General features: G+C 43.0%; 1 protein-coding gene across 2 annotated transcripts in view; it reads right to left on the bottom strand.

Moving 5' to 3' along the window:
* The window catches only part of PID1 (phosphotyrosine interaction domain containing 1), a 150,998-nt gene that overhangs the window by 18,391 nt on the left and 117,732 nt on the right, over nt 1-14,875 (bottom strand). For both annotated transcript variants that reach the window (XM_080409986.1, XM_080409987.1), the window contains one exon: nt 1-14,875. This exon is cut by the window's left edge. The gene's annotated coding sequence lies outside the window, so the exon portion shown is untranslated.

The raw sequence follows: 14,875 nt of genomic DNA, 5'->3' as shown, positions 1-14,875 counted from the left end.
CAGTGGTAACATCAAGAAATTCAGCAACCTAAAAGCCGTGACGAGGAAAAGCTAACTGGGTCGTTAACCGGTGTGGCTAACTGGATGTCTAGGTTTGCAGAGGCAAATGCTAAGCACAGGGAACAGCAGTCCTGCCTGGGAGGCTGTGCAAGAGGCTTTCCCAAAACAACATGTCTGTAATTCCTGTGTCTCTCACCCACATGGAAGCAGGTGGCGGCTGCCTGCACTTACTACACATGAACCACTGTCCCCAGGAGCAGGCGTGGGGCTGGCCATGTGCTCAGCACCCCTGGAGCACCTTGCACGTCCAGTACCCACGCATGGTGATAGGGAGGGTGTAAGAAGTAATTTGTCTCTTGGAAGGCAGACCACACACTGGTTGCATTTCATTCTGGACTAGAGTGAAATTCTGATTGAGAAAAACACTGACAGGGACTCAAATAATGTGTCACAAATTCAATATATTCAATACAAATGAACAGACACCAGAATTTTTGACCTGTAGCCATAATACCGCTTTTGTAATATGATGACACAATACCAAGTTATTTTCTTTCCCCTTGATTCAAGAGCCAAATGCTATTTGCTGAAAGCCAGTTCAGTTTGTCTGAACTTAATAAAATATCCTTCTGCAACAAAGCGTAAGGATTTTCTTCTGAAAGAAAATAATAAATACTTGACAATTCAAACAAACTGAACCCTGCTGAAACCCTTTGAGGCTCAAATATATTGTTTTTTTATTCTTTCCCTCTAAATCACATATTTTAATAAATGATAGTAGCAGACCATTGTTATTAAGGGATTGTTATTAAGCAGATCAGGAAAAATACTAAAAGTCCAATGTCTGCCTGTTCACTGAAAACTGTTTCATCACATTGATTGCTCTCACCTTTATCACTTTCACTCCCATTTAAATATACCTGAAAGAAAATGAGTTCCAATGAAGACACGACTGCTGATAAAGTATCTGCCCTTGTTCAGTGGAAAGTGATTCCATAATATTCCAAACCATGTGGAAAGCAAGACCAAGAGATTTTATGTAAGGGATACCTTCAGAGCTGGAGAAAACAGCTGAGGAGGTGGCGGTCCCGCTGCCCCTGACCGCAGCTGCAGGGGGCTGGATCTTCAGCTGATCTTCATTCAAAAATGTTCAGCTCTTGAATTTGGTCCGTCCTCTGTTCTTTGCCTTCCCCAGAAGGCTGAAGAGAAACTTGCTGCAAAGATCAAGAGACTATCAATAGTGCCTCCTGCCCTAAGAAATCTGGCAATGAAATTAAAACTATTACAGCCTGCTTTTAAAAAAAGTTTTTTATTACCCTTCTCCACGTGAAGACAGAACCACTAACCAAGCACAAGGCATTCACTGTACAATCTGGTTTCCACTACTGCAGCAAAGGAGACTATCAAAGATTTCTCTTTGCCCACCTCCCACTCTTTATTTAGGTATAGTACATTACACAGTAAAAAAAACCCCACATATATTATCACAAAGCCTTTTGTATAATTAATTTCAGGAATGATGCTGGGTTGGGCTTTTTTTTTAATAGTCCATGTGATGACCAGTTTTGGGAGAGCTACAGATCTGGTCGCATACAGAAAATTTAATTATACTTTAAATTATACAATGGGCAGTGGCATTCTTCACCAGATAACATACCTGTAGACAATTTCCTTGGAGACTTGAGTTCTTTGAGCCTGGATTTCATAACAACCTGGAAACCTTCAGGGATGATCTGTAATGGCAAGCATAGAGTCACCACGCGTTGGCAAGGAGCAATGGCAGAGCAACACACAGGGCTGGACCTCCTCCTCCATCGCACCTGACACTATTGAGAATGTCAGCTGGTGCTAGAGCTTTCAGACTGTTTGCAACTTTTCTTCTCCACTTTGTTGGTGATGGAGCTGCAATACTTGTACTACCATGTCATGTTGGTTGCACTAGCAGAAAGTGGTGAAGTCAGGGCAATACGTGGCGTTTGCCTATAGAGACCTGGTGAAGGTAACCTGCCATCACCTCCTTTTAGAGTCCATCACACCAGGATGCTGGTGGGGGAGTCTTCTGGGGAGTCTTTAACATGCCACGAGAATATCTGAGTCTATATTTTGCTGTAAAGCCCCCAAACCCACAGAGGAGCATCATGCAAAACAAACCAACCACACTATTTCACAGCAGATGAGTTTTAAACAAGCTACACAGAAATGCTGAGCGGTTTTTTAATGACCACCTAGAAACAGTGGCAGGGCAGCCCCTGAGTGAGGTGACTACTGACTGCAGTTGGGGTGCCCAGGAATTACTCAGCATCTGGAAAGATTGCACAAACCACTCAGAACAATGCATCAAGGCTTCCTTTTTCCAAAATGAATGGTACCTCTGTGGACTATGAACACCATTTCTCTCCCCGCCAAAAGGGGAAATGATCTATCGTCCAGAACAATGCTGACAAATAAATGTTTTTACATTACCGAGAGGGTTATATGCAAGAAGAAAAGAATTCAGTCTGAGGTTTTACTTAAGAAGCAAAACACATTAAAGCCTGGTCTTCTTCCAACTGATATCTACAGCCCTTTGCCAGTGCCTTCAATGTCAGCAGGACTGCGCTTCTCTTACTTGTAAGGAAAGATTCGCTCTGTGATGATTACAAATGGAAAGATTGAATAATATGTGCTGCTGAGAAAGTCCTGTGACTGGGAAAAATTCCTCACATCTCCTGCTGCTGCTTTCACCATCATCATTTGGGCTATTTGATCTTCAGGTAGTGCTTGCAAGGGGTGCCACAGGGGCCAGCTCTGATGATCCCAGCTCCAGGTCCAGAGCCGTAATTAGAAAGAGAAGAGCAGGTTAAGATGAACCCATCAGAACGAAGACCTAAAGGCATCAAGGGACGCTATTTCCAGGTTGCAATTTCTTGCAAACACACAGAAAGAGTGGGACAAAACAACTTACGTATGTTTCAATTAAAACCATTGTACTGATTTTTATGCCCTTCAAGATGAAAAAAAATAATCTCAGAGTATCTGTATCTGAATCCGGGGATGCATTTTCCTTCCAATCACAAGGCCTCTACAACTGCAATTAGTTACTGAGATCGTCCGTCTTTTCTTTGTCCCACCTAAGTATTCAACAGCATTCAATATCAATGAACATTTAGCATGTCACCATTTTCCCCTTTCAGTGATAACATCCCCCTGGATATCGGTGGGAATTGGAATAGTCTCTGGAAGGAGTCATGGATCTCTGTTAAGCTAATTTCCTTCTCTACAGAGTTTTCAAATAATCACTGTTTTTATCATACGATATTTCGCCAAGAGTTCTTTGTAGCAATCTAGTGCACTAAAACATATCACCAGATGAAAATTATCAGAAAAAATCCACTGATGTGCCAGAGCCAGCCCACTAAGTTGCTTTAATTGCTGACGGGGAAGGAAAGTGCTTGTGAAAATGTAAATGAGTGACTTGACTGGCTGTCAGGGGCCGGGGGTAAAACCACCAGCAGTCAGGTGCTGGGGGAATAAGAATACTGAAAAATCAACTGCCTCCATCATGTGGGCAAGGATGACTAAAACGTCTTCGTTCATTCTGATACCATTTTTCTGGGCAACCAGTGTTTATGTGTTTAGGAGCAGAAGAGACATAAAAGAATTAAAATACTGATTTTTCTCAGCAGGAAACAGAAGTCTAACCCACAACAGAAATCTTTCTCTGGAGGGAAAGCGTGACTCCTCTCTTTTCATTGGCAATATTGTACCTGTCAAGCAAAAGTCAAGCCAATAGCTAACAGCTTCTTGAAACGTAAGGTCCTGACATGTAAGGTCTTTCAGTTAATGGAAACAGGCCATCACGTGAGAATTTGACTGTACCCTCCTGGTCTAATCCACCTCAGAAACTGCTGGAAAATGGTAACTGGGGCAAGTGGGAACTGAGTGTGGCTGGCTCGGGCCAGACTTGGTCCCTGTGGTTTTGCAGCTGTAACATTTTACCTGCTCACCATAAACATTTGCTAATTCACGCTCGCCCACTAGTCATCTCTTGACCACAAAATTTACCACCAAGAATTATATGGAGGTTTGCTGCAGAAAGGTGAAGGGAGGGGGAAAAAAAGATAACATGGGAAGGGGGAAAAATATATTTTTTCCATTGGTACAAATATCCCGTGCTAGTGCTTCTGACCAAGAGCCACTTTCAGGCTTCTCAGAATGGGATAGAGATGGTTTCATCAGTGGGCTGCTGCTCCCTCAGCCATGCCCTGACCTTGGGCAGGTAATTTATCTGGTCTATGCATCAGTTTTCCCTTCTACAGAAAAGGGGGAATTGAATTTCACTTTATGGGGGCATGCTGTGAAGCCACAGAGTTTTGAGGCTGACAGGAGCAGGTCTCATAAAGGGAGAAGATACAAGTCCCTGAGGCAGACACAGCTCTTAGGTGCATTTCCCAGGACTTTGCCCTTACAGTGCATTTTACAAACAAGACAAGAAGGGCAGAAACAAACAAACAAGGAACAAAACAAACAAACAAGGAAAGAACAAAAGATTAAGTCTTCGTAAAAAATAAACATAAGGTTAGCTACCTCTCAGTCATAAAATTAAATGTAAAACTTCTAAATTAAAGCTAAATGAGAGCTTTCAGATCAAAACGCTACACAGAAGCTCAAACAGAACAGAAATAAAAAAGCATTTATAGCCAACTGCCCTCCTACCAAACACGACTTTGCAGGCTGGGCTCAGCTTCCAGTTAACAGTTGCAGTTAACACAACGATTTTCTAAGTTGCAACAAACTCTGCTCAGGAACCTCCCAGCACCTGCAAAGGTCCCTGTGGTATCACCCCGACACTGCAGCCATGCCAGAGTCCCAGCAGAGCGGCAGTGCCTGCCCCGTGCATGGCATCCCCAGACCACCTGCATCCTGCAGGAATAACAATGGACAACTGTCTGCACATGAATAACCAACTGCATCCCTCTCACCAGGCTGGTCTGCTCATTGATGGACAAGGGCAAATCAGTGCAGTCCCACCAGGAAAGGAGAGGGACAAGAAATATGAACTGGGTTCAATCCAGAGAGACCTTCCTTGCTGGCAGATGCTGATTTGGGCTTGTATCTCCATCAGGAGCATGTGCATACATCCACGGTCCCGCTCTGCAGCCATGGAAACAAAACATCTCTGGGACAACTGTCAAATGTCTGCCCTCATTGCTGGTTTTCTGGAGGATTTTTGGGGTTTTTTTTTGGGGGGGGTTGGCTTTTTTTTCATTTTTTTAATGATAAAAGTCTAAAGTGACTACATACCTTCTTTATCCTTTCTCTAGACGCTAAGACTAGTTCTTAGACTCTGCAGTTAAAAGGCATGAGCACCTCCAGGTGGGTCCTGTGGGAGCGAGGTATGTTGCCTGACAAGAGGGAAGGGCAGCAAAGGGTGGCTCACGCTGCCAGATCGCGTGCTGCTACGATACAAAGCCGTTAGTGAGACTACACAGATTTCTTGCGGCATTTAATACAGTGAAGGCCCCCTGAAGGGCCCACTGATAACGGCCGTTACGACATGCAGAATCGTAAATCTGCACTGTTTGCTGTTTTCCTCGCCATCCCACTCCTCATGACTTTTCTGGTGACCAAGCGGTCCCTCTGAAACGCCTTGTCCCAGAACATTAATTTATAGCAGTTTCTCGAGCAGCATTGCTTGTCAGATATTATTTCTGTTAATTAGGTCTTTTGGCTGCTTGATATGCTGGAAAAAAATCACATTTTTCTATTCTTTTTCTCCTGCTTTTGAGTTGTTGAGTTGTTTATTCAAGATGAAAGCCAGATGTTATATTAATAAGAGAACTGCCTTTCCTAAAGGGAAACATTCATCAGTCCAGAAGCAGACGTAGATTTGCTGTGAATTATTTAAATTCCTCCTTTTTTTTTTCTCTTCTGAACAGGAAATCCAAGATGTATTTGAAAGCAATAGTATTGTGACTGCAGCATAAAAGCCATTTATCCTAATCCCTTTAAAAGCTGGTGGTAAGGATTTAAATGCATTGAAGTTTGAAAACGTTTAAATTGAAGGAGAGACAAACATAAACCCCAAATATTTGGAAAAAGAAGAATGTTTGGATATTTTACATAGCAAATACTTTTCAAATACAACACATATGATTACTATCAAAGCAGCTGGATATTTATTTATTTTTTATACCCAATGGCTACTGGTTTTCCTACAGATCCTCTTCTCCCAAAGCCAGGGCCTTAGCACAAATGAATCTAAATGACATGTTACTTTATACCAAAATAAAAATATGCTACAGAACAGCTCCTCTGATAGTCTGCCAGATGGATAAGCTGTGATTATTTTGATAAAGAAAGGTGGGATGGGATGTCTGGGGAACAAGTTGTTATAAACTCCCAGGCAGTACAGCCCAAGCAGGTGCTTGGGGGCTCAGTGGGGTGTTTGGCACTTGCTGTGGAGCTCTGCTAGGTGCAGCTCCTGGTCCAGCACCGCAGGTACAATGTGCTTGGTGGGACCCTATTTTTCCTTTCCTCCTCTTCCTTCTTTTCACGGTGGCGGGTGTAATACCTATAGGAAGAACAGGGCAGAAGAAAAATGAAGTGTTTTCTCAATATGGAAATTGAATAGCAAATAAAAAAAAAACACTTTTCACTGAAAAAAAGACTTTACAACTGACTGATGGCCACAGCATTTCCCTGTGAGTGAGGACAAGAGCAGCCTCACGCATCATTCCTTGCCCCTGCTGTCATGGGCACACTGCTCACACTCTCACTTGTGGTCTGCATCCTTTCTAGAGCCAACCATGGCTTAGAAACTTAACTTTAGGAATATAATTTTTTAAGGGAAGACCCAAGCTTCTCACACATCCAAATTAACACTCTGAAAATATCCCTCCCATGTATAAACTATAATCTTTAATATTTAAATAAATAATGTTTATATCAGATATTTCTACTATCATATGTTCATAAAAACAACCTTAATCTTGATACCTCACTCACCATGTTTTGGAAAGCTTGTTAAAGATGTAATGAAATTATCTGTTTGCATATAATTTTATATCCTTATTATTAAATATTTCCATTATGCCATTGCTGGAATATTTTTAGAATCAATATAATCTGTTGTAATATAAAGGAGAATACTAGCATAGCTATTTTACAAAATATGTTCCAGTTGAACGAGCTAATTAGCTTTTAATAATGAGACCCAGCCAATGGATTTACAAAGTAAGCTACTGGAGCTTAATGATTTCAAAAGCTATCACATTTACAAGTTAATGTAGCGTAAATTATTCATGAGCATCTTATAAATAAGTGTAATAAGTTATTTCCAGGGCTAGCGTTGCCTTTAAAATGAGGTTCTACTGAAAAGTGCCTTTAGAAACAGAGCTTTGTGTGATCCCATATTTACTGGTTTGGGGTTTTTTTTGCTATTTTCACACGAAAACATAGAAGTTTGGAAGTAGAAGGTCATTTACCAGCCCAGATTTCCTTCGGTCCACATCTCTGCTAAACTCTAACTTAAGCCCATGGTTTCGGAGCAAGCAGAGGCATCAGAGGCATTCAGCGTAATGGTCAACATTTCTCTTTCCCTTTCTTAATGGCCTATAGTTAGGGCTACTGAGACCAGAGAAGCTGCCTCTCTACCAGCAGCAGTACCATCTTTGGCTTAGTGGTAGTCTGTGGCACACAGAACTGAAACAAAAGCCATCTACAACAACGCATTGCTGTCTCACACTGTGAAAAGCCCTTGCCCTTCCACCCCCCCACTCCCCACCCCCCATGCCTCCACCAACACAGAAACCAATTCCAGGGAAACCTCCCAGCACTGACCCCAGGATTGCTGCGCAGAGGCATCAGCAATGCCCCTCCCCATCGCCACCCAGCCTTTTCTTTCATGGGCAGGTTCTGGCTTCTCCAGCAGATCGAACTACCCTCACCTCTGAAAAGTCAGTAAATTTTATGAACTGAATAAAATCTTCCCAACCCAGGCTTCGTCAGTATCTCCCTTGGAGAACAACAGAGTTTCAGCAGCAAAAGGTGAATCAAGCTTATAAAATGTAAAAAAATGGGGTAGGAGCTGGTTCAGAAGAAATTCTACAGGTAATGGAGAGTTTTGAACCTAAAGGAGAAACACTAATTTAGAGGGAAGGGTCTCCTAAGAGCAGGAGGAGGGAAACGTTGGCTTGGTTTTAAGGTATTTATATTTCTCTATAGTCTTGCTACCATTGCCATGCTTGGCCTGGCTCAAGGGATTCCAGTTGTCAACAGAAAAAGGACTTCAGCTGCAGATGTTCATGTTAGGGCTCCAGTTTGTGTCACCGGTAGATGCTTTTCTTCAGTGCTCAGAACAGTTAAACTGGTTTATCAAGAAGTTGCTTTGATTTTTGAGAATATTTGAAAGTCAGATCTTCCAGTGCAGAATCACCTCTGCCAAACATTACTTTTTATGCAAATAGAAGCGTTCTAGCAGAGATTTTTTGTCTTATATACAGTACATAAATCTACAAGTTCTAGTTGTAGCTTAAGACCAACAAATAAACACACAGCAAGATTAAGGCAGGAATGCTTTCCCTGTTTAATTGCTTGTCTAAGTTATATCTTGGCAAAGCTCCTGATGATTTGTTTCTTTTCTTATGAATGGTATTCTAGACATTTTCTCAATTTTGTTTTTTCACCCACCAATACAGGATCTTAGATGACTAAGAAACAGCAATTCCCGTGGAAGTGCAGACTTTCAGAAGAACCCTCCCTTTCCATTCAGCTGGCATTATTTAGCACTGGTTTGATTTTGCTGGGTTTGCTGGGGTTTTGAAGTCACAGCAAGATCTCTTCAGGTCTCAGAATGAGCTGTGTGGTCTTCCTCATATTTCTGATTTGAATAATTGGATACAAATGATACTTTTAAAGAACAGAGGAAACAGTTGATTTCACAATTGTTCATTGAGAGCCAGAGAGTATTGTATTTTCTCTCAAAAAAGTAACTTGGCAAGATTTATTTATATAATCAGGAAATAGGGTGGGGAAAAGATACTTGATGAACCACGTTCCTCTTATTCTCTTGTTACATGGAGAAGCTGTTCCGTACAAATTTGAATGAGCAGAAGTTTGTTAGATGCATTAATCTTAAAAATTACAACTGCTTCATTATCAAAGTTCATTTGTACAACAGGAGGAGACAAGCTTGAATCAGAGGATTTCTAGCAAAACTTGTGCCATTAACAGCAGAAATTGTCTCCTCGAGGGTCACCCCAGGAACATGGAATCACTCTCAAGAGATGCCAATTATTACCACTGGGCTCTCCAGCTTCCCCTTTCTGTTCAAGCTGCATTTTAGCCCTGCTTTCTCAACCAAAAGTATGCAGCAGTCATAGCAGTCTGTGAAAGTCAGGCAGATATATCAACATAAATATCAACATGTGCATCAACATGAGCACCCACCCACCACATGCACACATGATATTATAGAAGTCCAAACCCTCTCCCAATCGGGAAAGGAAATAAGAGCAAGCATCACTCCAATATTAATTAGGAAATTAACACTGCTTGTAAAAGGCGACAAAAAGGCACATAAATCTGAGGTGAAGTCTTCCACTTGGGCGTCTTGACTATGGTCACCTCAAAGTTTCTCATCCATGAGTTAAAATCCAGTTTTGCAGCAACAGCAAGCAAAACAGATGGGTCAGCTAGTCTGCAGGAGACTAAGAGGGATGTCAGCAGTTAAAATATTTCTCTATATTTGTTTTAGAGGTATGAAAAGATATTCAATGCCTACTCCTCTCAAAAAATCATTACAGATATTTAAGGCTTCATTGTATCAGCTGGGTGTTGAGAGGGCACCCCTGTGAAGCTCTGGTTCAAAAACCAAATTGGTGGGATTCACTTACAGGTTTCATAGAAATCACATCTTCACAGGCAATACCAACATCCTTAAGGAAGAGACAAAGAGCATTGCCAGTATTTGGGTATACCTATCAAAGTAGTTTCCATAAATATATCAAAGGCAGATGGAGAAAAAAAGAGAAAAAAATATTTGTCATTCAGTTTCAAATACTTAATTTACAAGATACTGGGGGAAAAAGCCCATATTTTTGCAAACTGTTTTGAGTGGTGTTTTTTTCCCCCACCTTTAACTGGTAATTTATTAAACATTTTAAAACTGGTAAGGTTTGCCAAGCAGTTCCATGAAGCTCCATCCATCAATGAATCCATGAGTTTTCAGTCGAGTGAAGATCGAATGAGCAATGTCAGCGAGGCATTCAGCTAATAGGAACCAGGTGGTGCTTGACACAATATTTTCAAGCTGTGCGTCATCATGTTGCGTTCTTGAGCCTGGTGTTACTTCCTGGGAGCAGTGCCAAGGTCGGGCAAATCACTACTTGCAATTAATGACACTCTTAAATTTCTCTTGTCCTTCTTTCTTTTGAACTAGTCTTTGTCTCCTTTTGGTTTTGACTGTAAGCTCTTTGGAACAAGGATTGTTATTTTCAGTGTTTGGAAAAAGGCCAGAGTCTCCGCTGATCAGCCTTCACGTCTGCACTCACCAGGAGACAAATGATGGCTTCACAGACATGTGAAATAGTGCTTTCTTCTCCCCAAGGAGCAGTTTGTTGTTCTCGAGCTGTCACCCACCATAAGGTTCCTCCTTCACTCCTACAGCACAGCTCAACTCCTAACTGCCTTTCTGCTGTTCCTCAACTGTTGCATTTCTGTCCAGATTAAAAACTCAGCCGCTCCGGCGGTTTGTGGTGCCTTCTCCTCACTACAGGCACAACCCTGCCAAGCAGAGCCCAAGTCCACCTTCTGCCCCCTTTCCAAACCTCCCTTACCTGCCTCAGTCTGCACTGCAGCCAGCACAGCCCGCTCTGGCAGGTGGACCTAGGACCTGAGCACAGCCTCCATCTTCCCCCTCCAGCATCAGGGTTGGCTTCATTTTGCAGATGCCTGCCGCATAATATCCTGTAAGATGCAATTTTCTTATACATTCAGTCATAAAAAAAGTTCACCAGCAATACATCTCCCACCCAATACACTCTTGCCTTGCGAACACAATCGTGTTGCTCATCCCCTTTCAGGAACAGTTTGTGGGCTACTGTATGGCACACACCACCGACCAGCAAACCCAGCCATGCCCCACTGTCCCCTGCCATCACTCACCAGTTCCCAGCTCGAGGCAGCTGAGCAGGCAGGAACCTCTGTGATTTTTCCCATTCAGCTCCTTTAGGTCGATTTAACATCTTTAAACAGATATTTTTAAAGAGCCTTTTGGGCTGAAAGGCTTCCTGGGTGCCTGCACCATTACCCATTCATTGTACGTACTCTAAATACCCCAAACCATCAACAGACAAATTTGACTCTTATTTCCTGCGACCAGGGAAATGAGCTTTAGTATTAAAAAAAAAAAAAAAAAAAAAAAGGCCTCTTGCTGGAACACAACTTAAGGAACATCAGGCAGAACAAGGAAACACACCAAATGGACATGCCTGGGTATAATTTCCCTAATGCATCTGTTCAAAGATGGGCTGGTGGTACGTGTTTTCCGTGTAAACAGCACTGCCTGAAAAACATTTTTCTCTTTCTCCTTCTTCCTAAAAGTCTTCAACAGTTTGCCGTTTTGTAATTATTTTGTTGTCTCCTGCATTTTTAATACATTAAACCTCTCATTATTGCTTATCCACCAGGAATTGAAAATTATTACCACTTTGTTACTTTGAACTTATGCTTTGATATGATAGTTTTTTGTCTAGATATAATCCATTAGAGCAGTAGGAGGCAGCCTAAACACCCTGGCTGCAATTTGATGAAGGATCTGCAGCTCTCCTTGTTGGTTCTTTAACCATCAATCTGCCCATAGAGGGGCTTTGCCTACACCCCCCCCCCCCACCCCCACCCACTCCATGAATTACGTTGTGGCACAGAGGGAGAAGTGATTATTCCAAAACATTACTTCTAAGTCCATGTCTAAGCAGTGTCTACAGCCTGTATGGGATGGGATGGTCATAAAGGACTTCTTTACAGCCCTGAATGCCCACTTCCCTTGGAATTTATTAAGTAGTTAAATGGCACAAGTGGTAGCCAGAGCTTGTGTTTTATGTCCTGCTGTAATTCAGTTGTAACTCCACTAAAGAGGCTGTTAGCAACCTTTGCCAGTTCATAGGGTATATCTGAGGGAAGAAAAGGGAGCTTGTTTTTCACTACAGCTTCTTTGTTTATTTATTTAATAAATGGCTAACAATAGGCAGGCCTCCCTGTTAGCAACACCTATCAGATCTGTAAAGGAGCAGAGGAGCAGCGCCAGAGTTTTCTGCTTGCTCACTCCTTGAGAAGATAGCCACATTTATTTTTGCAGGCAACATGAGCAAAATTCAGCCATTCATCTTAATGGTGAGGGTCCCTGCACCGACCCTGTATCTCGTTTTCGTTTAACAAATGAAGTGCCGGGTGCCCCTCCCCACAGCACAAAGCCCCTTGCTTTGGGACCAACCTCACGTAGAACCTGCGCTGCTGCCAGAGGGAAGTCAGGACCGAGCTAGCATGATGGTTACAGGGGGAGCTTTCTGGATTCAGTGCAAGCCTAAACTAAAACAATTAAAGTCCCTTGTCAGCTGCATGTACAGAATGTCACTGTCACCAAAGCCAAATTCCCATAGTTTTATATTCCCCAAAACAAGCTGCCAGACTGCACCTGAGGCAACATTTCTACGATCGTTTTCCAACGCTGGCTAAATAAATTCAGAAGCAAGATGATGACAAACATGAAAATTGGAAGAAACAATGAAATTCCGCCTGTTTGTATTTTTCAAGACAATTCCCGTTTGTAAATGTTCCCAGTTCCTGGACTCCTCAGCTCAGCAGCTGCTTGTTTGGTTGCATAGCAACTTTCTCTTCTGCCTCTGCCTGCCAGAACCAAAAGGCCACGTGCTGCCTAAAATAAAGTATTTCTTGGTTCAGAAGGACCGAAGTTCAAACAGGCTGGCCAGCACATCATTCCCTGCACTGCTCTCTGCTCTCTGACTCCAAAATCCCACTTTGACAACAAGTGATAGCCATAGCACTGAAATCAGAGACGCGAAATGTGCCTTTTTCTTCTTTTTCTTTTCTTTTTTTTTTTTTTTTTTAAAGTGCACAGTATGGTCCTTCCTGTCACTGGACACCTCCTGCTCTGAAACTAAAGATGAAAAAGGCACCTTTACAAGAAGATGATGATCCAGCATAAAGTAAGAGCACTCTGTTAGAAAACCTGAGTTTGATAGCATCTTGATTAGATGAGTCAAAGCTCTCTTGGTCTTCCCCAGTGAGACACGTGATGACTCTTTAATACTCCACAAAGATGCAAGACCTGACTGCAACAACCACCTCCTCTCTGGATGCCAAGCACCAAGGTAAAGGCAGCCAACTGAAGCTCATGAAGTTTACAGGCAAGCCTGGGCTCCCAGCCCTGGATGGCCAGACCACGGTGTGCCACAGCCAGATGACATCCCACCAAAATATTATGGACACGGCTGTTGTCAATTTGGTTGGCTTTAGGACAAGACCAGCTGTATTTAAGAACACAGCTGAAGCACAGCGAGCTCTCGGGGTGCCTCACCAGCTCTGTGCAGGGCTGTGCTCTGGGAGGTCAGTGGGTGAACATTTTGATGGCCTGTCATGTTTCTGTGTACCTGTGCGTGTCCTCCCAGGGCTGTACCCAAACAGTGGGCACAGCCTTTCTGGAACAAGGAGACCCAAGCTGTGCCCCTAGTCGCTGCTCTGTTTTATGCTTTGTCTGCAAAATTGGTAAGAGTAAACAATTACTCTGAATTCTTCCCAGCATCACAAGCATAACCATCTTTAGGAGCGGTCCAACTTTCAACAGAAAAAAAAAAAATCACCCTAAAAAGATACTTTCTTACAGGATCTTTAGGGCTAAAACCAGTGCAAGCATAAAATGGCAAATGTCTGCCTTTGATAGAAATATGCAGATGCATCCATGCAAGGACGCAGCGCTGCTGTCCTGTATTCCTGCTGTTCTTGGGAAATGGGTCCATGGATTTAACACAGTCACTGTCTCATTTAGTCAGCCATACAATGAAAACTCCCCCACGTATATTTTGCACCTCATAATTTGCAGAGCACAATCTTGGCAGAAAAGAAATTGCAGTGAAGGGTAACCCCATCCCCGTGGAGCAAGCCTGAGTCGCCTGGGCAATCCAGCCTGGTCCTTGCTATGCTTTTGGGCCAGACCATCCATCACCAGCTCCAGTGTTCGCTGCCAAGTGGCAAAGAAAAGCTCTGGCCTAGCAAGCGACCATAAGAGCTCAGATCAGCCACAGTCAATCCTCCCTGCTTCGTGGGAGGTCAGCTGGCAAGTATGGCTTCCTGTGCTGTGGACATGAGCAACACACAAAACCTCCGCGGTTTAGGGAAAGCTTCACAGTGGGTCAGCCAAAGTGCCCGGCACACTGCCTCTGAGCACCCCCTGCTCCCTACCACCCGAGCCAGAACTGCCTCCTTTCTTCCCCTTTTTAAAACCCTGCACCCCCCAGCTCTTCTCTCAAAACCCAAACTGGTTGCTGAGACGTAACCCACTGGAGGACAATCAGCCCTATCTTACATCTACCCACATCCCTCCGTGCGGGTCCTGCCCCAGCTTCAGAGGAGTCATGCTTAATCTACATCACCTGGAATGAAAGGAGAAAATCAGACTATTTTCATCATCCATCCCTTTCCCTAACATAAAAAAAAACTACTTACCTTGCTGGAAATATGTTTAAATCCCAGATTTAAAGCACCTAGGAGCTTCTGAAGACGAGCCCAGTGCTGGATTTAATAAGAAATGCACAATGAAGAAAAGAAGGGCAAAGGCTCAGATCGTTCTTCTTCGTCTCTACACACTCTCTATTGACCA

The sequence above is a fragment of the Falco punctatus genome (assembly GCF_963210335.1).
Source record: "Falco punctatus genome assembly, chromosome: 13".
Lineage (NCBI taxonomy): Eukaryota > Metazoa > Chordata > Aves > Falconiformes > Falconidae > Falco > Falco punctatus.
Note: the sequence above shows the minus strand (reverse complement) of the source record. Positions and strands in the feature narration are given on the sequence as shown.